We start from the raw sequence: 7238 nt of genomic DNA on the forward strand, positions 1-7238 counted from the left end.
CACATGAGGTGCCTACGATCAGTTCTGCGAGTCACCTGGGAGGATCGTGTGCCTAACTCGGAGATTCTTCGTCGCGCCAACATGACCGGCATGGAGTGCCTACTTATGAAAGGACAGCTAAGATGGTGTGGCCACCTGGTGCGGATGGACGACTCCAGATTGCCAAAGTCTGTCTTTTACTCTGAGCTGTCGAATGGGAAACGGAGAGTCGGAGGCCAGCACTTACGGTACAAGGACGTACTAAAGCGTCACCTGGTATCGTGCGACATATCTTGTGAGACGTGGGAGGAACTGGCCCAGAACAGACGCGAATGGCGAAATGCAGTCATGAAAGGCACGGTCAATTTTGAACACGCCCGGCTCCAAGACCTTGACACCAAACGCCAGCATCGGAAAGCTCGCCCAAAGCCCACCTACGACTACACATACAACTCAAGTGGCCAGCTCTTCTGCTACACCTGCCGAAGAGTATTCAAAACAAAGTTCGGGTTCGCCAGCCACTGCCGAGCACACGCCCGGAACTAGCTCGGTGTCGCCGTCGACGGATACGTCGTGGAGGACATCATCATCATTCTAAAAGTAAAAATATATCATCCAATTCTAATAATATAACATCCAATCTATGACAGCCAAAAAATATGCAATTTAATTGCTTGAACGTAGGTACTTATTCGTTTGCTATCTTTCCCCCGAACCGCACAGTTGCATATTCCTCGGTAGAAAGCTGCGTCCTCCACAAGCGCTGCAGAGCGTCCCGGATGACGTCACGAGTGGCGGACCCTCGGGCAGACAGTATTATGATCATTGTTCAGTTATTTACAGTCCGCAGTCCACGGACTAGCGGGGTATTCAGGATACTATAGTCTTTCTTAAGCGATCAATACATACTCGGGATTTTTTTTCTGTAAAAAACGAATACATGTCATGCAAGAGCTATCCCCAGGGGTACTTAGGTAAATGAGTGGGTAGGGCAGATGTATGAATAAGTAACCAATTTCGCCTTCTATTGACTGGAATTGGTAGCGAATATTCATATAAATAATTTGATTAGAAATATAGTCTAATCTTGCTAATCCGGGCCCCGGCTTATTCGTTGATCGCGGTAATCCCGACGAAAAATACTGGCGAGGCAAGGAACATTCGCCACCGCCATCATGCTAGTCTATGATCTAACGACCTAGCTGATATAACTAGGTACCTAACTCCGTAACGGAGATGCGTGTTTTGAAACTATACAAGGCCAGAACGCACCCATAGTGTACTAGCACTGTATAGTTTCAAGTGAAAAAAATAAATATTTTACTTGAAAATATACACGATTTGTGCGTACTAATCGCGTATACTTTCAAGTTGGGATTTACTGAATCGTACTTGAAAATATACATTGCTATTACGCATATTGCTTGATTGGCGTACTTGTCGCATATAATTTATACCTACATGCTGATTCTAATTTACTTAACTATTTCGGTAAATGTAAATTTTGTAAATGACTACAATTGACTTGTTCTGCCTGTCATACCTATAAAATGATAATAAATGAAGATGAACAAGCTCTAATTTGATTGATAAATTGATATTTATAGCAATCATACTTGCAAGTAAGCATACCTACTAATATCTTATTATTTAAATGAATTAAGAGTAATACCTACTTCACTCCTGAACGGATAAGACTAGCTTAATGACGCCGTCGGCAATATTAAAGTGCATTTAACAGCGCATCAAAATATTATTATAATCAACTAAAATAGTAAATTTTGATCAAAATTTAAATTTAATGGTTAAAAAAAATTAGGGTCATTTGGTGTTGACTTTTTGCTACTTGGTCTTATTCATTGCTCGTGAGTGTAGTAGGTATTACCCTATTATACCCTTAGACCTATTATAGACATATTTTTCATCAAGTTTTGAATTCACCGTAATTATCTTTATGAATTGTTCTACACCCTCTTATGAGATAATTTTTACTATTAACAACAGTTCTACAGTTTAATATCAAATTACTTTTTAACTTACGGTGTAAACAAAAAACACGTTACGAAATTAATGATGATGATACGAAACGAATGATGATGCAATGTTTAGAAAGCAATAGACTTATTACTATTTCGCATGAAAGAAAGAGAGAGCAACAATTCAAAAGGGCTACCTGGTAACTAATCACGTATAGTTTCAAGTGCTCGCATTGCCGCTTGGCGCTTGAAAATATACACGATTAGTACGCAGTGGTAACTGCTACAGTATATTTTCAAGCCATAATTTTGGTCCAACTTACTTGAAAATATACGCGATTAGTGCGTAATGGCCTTGTATACTTTCAAGTAAATCATGGCACCATTTTAATTTGAAAATATACGCGAGCAGTCCCAACCTCTGCGTTCTGGCCTTGTATAGTTTCAAAACACGCAACGGAGATAGGATAGGATTATTTTTGGCCAGTCCGGATTAGGGAAGTCCTACTGTAGTTTTACTTCCGAGAATAGGGCTTCAAGTCCGCACCCATGACACAATCATTACACGCTCCATTACTTCAGTATGAGTTGGATTTGAGTTTGTATCTATCTTTAATTTACGATGGTTTATAGACTTTATAGGATACCTTTTCAAACAATACTAACCTCGCACCGGACGGAATTTTATTTGTGATATTTGTGTGTATCCATTTTTCCATGAAAGAGTATCAAACATCCATCCATCCATATTAGGTATACCTACTTAGAAAGATAAACTTTCGCGTTTATAATTTTAAAGAAGCAGGACTTTTTCAGGAATTCCATACATACCTATACAGAACTTACCTACTATTAATCCAAGAATGGAAGCTAAATGTACAGGAAAGGAAAGGAGACGGTAAGTAAAATATGATGGAGCTGCATCTCCATCGATCAATCAGAAGTGGCGCCAAGTCTGACTGAAAAAATACAACACACAACAAAGGTAGAAGTGAAATGTGTAAGTAGGTATAGCCGTTAGCGTTAGATTCTTTATTATAATCAAAATTATTTTAAAATCAGTGAAAGTTTAATTTTGTACACTTGCATGTATCCATTGCATTAATAATTTGTTAAGTTAGTACCGCAAGTCAGCAGTTAGTGTTGAAGTTATTGATAAGCCTATAGATTACCTATTCGTTATTATTCGATAGAAACAATATTAAAACATGATGGCTATTGATAATAAAGGTTACAGCAACGTCACTTCTCCCTCAATACATTCGTCATTAAACCAACGAGTTCCCAGGATCAAAGTGGTCTACAATCTATAAACATCCAACTACATTGTGTGGCGCCGTCCGAGCGATTTCGTTTAGGGATCAATTGTTCCATAATAGTTCATCAGAGGGTCACACTTCCGCCACGGCCGAGTCAATGATCTGTGAACGGTATAGAGGGACCAGTAGCTCTTCTTTAGATGTACTATGTACTACATAGGGAGGTACTTGCTACGTAATTGGAGATTCATTAGCTCGGCGCGTTATTTTTTAAACTATTCATTAGCACTGGTTTATAATTTCACCACGGTGACAAACCCCATTCCAGACCAGCTCTAGTGTGCAGTCAGATTAGTAGTCAGTCGCTCATTCGCCCACTATTACATATACACTTACCTTTGCTTATTCCGCAAGGGAGTAGCAAGGAATGATAGTGTATACCTAAGTATTGTACATATCTTACGTGTGTAAGGTTTAATTAAAAGTCTATAAGGATAAAGGTAAGTAATTAAGTATAATAATAGGTATTTAATATTTAACAGTGCTTGACACGCTACCCCGTGTCTAAATAAACAATACTGATTTTCACTGACAATGTTTTTAATTAAAATCATCTACAATATACTGTAACACCTAAATCGCGTCGAATAAATCTGCAAAGCATTATTATCAAACTTTACTTATAGCTAAGTGCGTTTGATCATAAAATATTTGAAGATATTAGCATGAAGATGCAATACTGTTCCGCTAAGTCCAGCGAGCTACTGAGTTGTATTGAGTATGACAGATCGATCTATTGATCGCCGTAATTCGATTGAGTGTCTGTATCGTATCGTATCGATGTCACAGTCAATAAAATGCATTGTGATTTATGATTGGACTTTGTGGTTAGATAGTATGCAGATTTAAACTAATGTAAACTGATCAGTTGGTTAATCTTCCGAACGGGTTGTCCTAGGTTCGATTTCCAGGACGAAGAAGTTATCAAAAGGACTTGGATTGCTTGCTTGGAGTTTGGAATTAGTTCATGATCCTGAAGAAACTTCCTTCAAGAAGCTTTGATAATATTCCAGCCTGTAGGCACTTAGAAAATTTATAAGCATTTCTATTTTTCGCCATAATTTCGGCAGGTTTAAAATAAAATTAATAATAATATGTTGCTTCAGAATTGATTATATATTATTTCAGCCATCCCTTTTCAAGGCAACTGTAATGATGTGTAACGCCTGTCTGTCTGTCTGTCACACATCCGCCATGACACGATTTGTCAGCAGAAATCGACTGAATCTGCTGTCAAAAACACTGAAATATTTAATGAGGTTGTTCCCCCATCTTAACTATGGAGTTATGTACTTCGTACCTACTTAAAATTGGATTGGAAATAACAGGTCATTAAATTAAAAAAATAATATTAGGTAGTTACCTATCATAATTTTTAAGCAGATGTTTCCGTTTTAACCTCCTACAAAAAAAAATAGTCTTATAAGTTCGTTAAGTTTGTAAGGGTAGCATAATCATAATACCAGCATTGTTAGCAACATCTTAGTGCCTAGTTAAATTATGACTCTAATGTTCATGTCTGTAAATTAAATAACCCTTAACTGGCAAAACATTTCACCGTATTAGGACATGTTACATTACAATGTGTACCTAGCTAGACTATAATTAAAATCTATGACGTCCAAGGGTTTCTTTTGGCAAAGCTTCGTACGTCATCATAACTGGATGATGGCACTTAAAAAGAGTGGAAGAGCGTTTGAAACCCTTGTTAGGAACTTGTACTGCCTTTTGTTAAACTATGGCAAGACATGGGCAGACATTCATACTCGTATACTTACCTACTAACTTAGTGAGGGTAACATTGATAGTCAACTCTAAATAATTAGTAGGTGGTGCAGTAATGCGGACAGTTTTTACTTTGTTTTTGTATGTGACACTGTGACACACAACTTGTTCGTAAGTATATTATTTTAATATTAGTACCTAAGTAACTCAATGAACTTTTCCTAGTTTACAGCTGTATTTATAAATCAGATGCTGGCTAATGATTTTCTATAGTTGAAGAAACGGATAAGTTTAACTTTTAGTGTTACCTACCTACTATAAACTCTTGACTGAAAAGTAGTCCTTGCAAAGAAGAACTTCGTGTCTAACTCATTGGAATCAACAATCAACATAGCTTCAGAGCTAGATCCTGACATATTTCCCATACTAATTCCTAATACAAGACTTACTAATGTGGTTATTGGCGCCTCCAGTCATTAATATTCATAGCACAGTCGATTGTCATGACCTGCATGACAGAAGTCACAATGATACCCATCTTAGTCAATCATAGAGTCCCTGCATCTGGTGATTTCATCAATAATAATCGTTATTTACCAAAGTCCGTTCAGAATACTTATAATGTTTGATGATGAAAGTGACTACTTTAATTTAATTATGTAATTAAATTAAAATTCAGTAGGTAAGTAAGTAAGTATATTAAATACCTATACGTTAGGTCCTTAATACTTATGCTTCCCTAAAAGTTATAACTTTTAGCATTTCCTTTAGAGGGGTTAATATTAGATAATTACTTAACAGATACAATTTATATACGGATGGTAGAAGCGTAGACGTAATTTTTTTCGATCGTATGAATTGGTGAAGCACATTTGGCTACCCCCACCCCACCATAGATAATTATATATACCTACACTCCTGCAAAGAAAGAAGTTAGTTTGGAATACTTACAGGAACTTCCCATTAAATTAATATATTTACCAATTTCGTATTGATTTGTTCGTTTGAACCCATAAGAAAGCAATTTGTACTTATTGTGATTCGTTGCGTCTATCTAATTTAAGTCAATAAAACGAAGTTGTATCATCTCGGGTACTACATGGATGGTACCTACCTATATTACATATTGTAATGAAGATTTTTAGACTAAATAAAAGGCCCTAGTTCTAGTGCTCTTGCAATTTAGATATAAGAATATTATATACAATTATAACCCAATAACTTTTTGCACTCATCTTAGATGCTGCTAAAGATAATAGGTATTAGTAATACCTATTCAATTTAACTCTTATCCATCAACGGCTGAAACCGACCCCAGACTGCAGACATATAAATTAAACCTCTTATGTTCTACCCACTCAAGTATACTGCAGAACAACTTTATCTTGTTGATCCAATGTCTGCCAGTTTCACACTTGGCAATTAAAGTGTGCGATGACGACTGAAGATGGAGCTAAGCGTCCGGCGGAGCGTGCTCATAAAGATAACATCAGCACAAATTAGGGACGGCTAGATTGACAGGACCCCGTATGAGATGATGTAGAGACTCGCTCGAGCATCTCGGGAGAACTGTGGTGCATTGCCGCTTCGGTAAATGAAGGGAACAGTTTTGTTTGAAAAGAAAGGAAGAAAACATTTTTATTTGTCGTAGGTAAAATGCATACTTACATTTCTTGACGAAGAATGCGAGGGACCCTAGCAACAGTACGTAATCCTGAACGTGTAGACTTCATGATGCCGAGAAACCCAGAAAACTGACTATGACGGAAGATGGTAACATTTTATTGCTCTAGCCAGGTACTAATTTGGGCTCTCCTGCACTCAATATTCTGCCACATTTTACCTACGTACATCAAAAAGTTATATGCTAAAGTACCTATAGTGTCTAATCTTCGACACAAAAAAAATAGAAGCTAGAAAGTACCCATCGTATCATACTATTATTCTCAAATCAACGTCTCAACTCACGCTTCCGGAGTCATCATCACCTTGTTTTTCTCAATCAAGCAATGTAAATTAAAGTGGTCGATTTAAAAGCCACATGTCGATCCGTTTAGAATGCGTCGCGGCCGCGGTGACATCAGCCCCAGGCGCCACTGCGGCCCAATTGTCGACAATTGACGCGTGCTAACTCACTAGCTCCTTACTAGGTAGAGAGAGCGGGTTTGTGGGCTATATAGTTACTGAATTACCAATAGTTTAAGTCGAGCTAGTGTACATTCATCTTAAACGGCGAGAT

The sequence above is a fragment of the Plutella xylostella genome, chromosome 21, assembly GCF_932276165.1.
Source record: "Plutella xylostella chromosome 21, ilPluXylo3.1, whole genome shotgun sequence".
Classification (NCBI taxonomy): domain Eukaryota; kingdom Metazoa; phylum Arthropoda; class Insecta; order Lepidoptera; family Plutellidae; genus Plutella; species Plutella xylostella.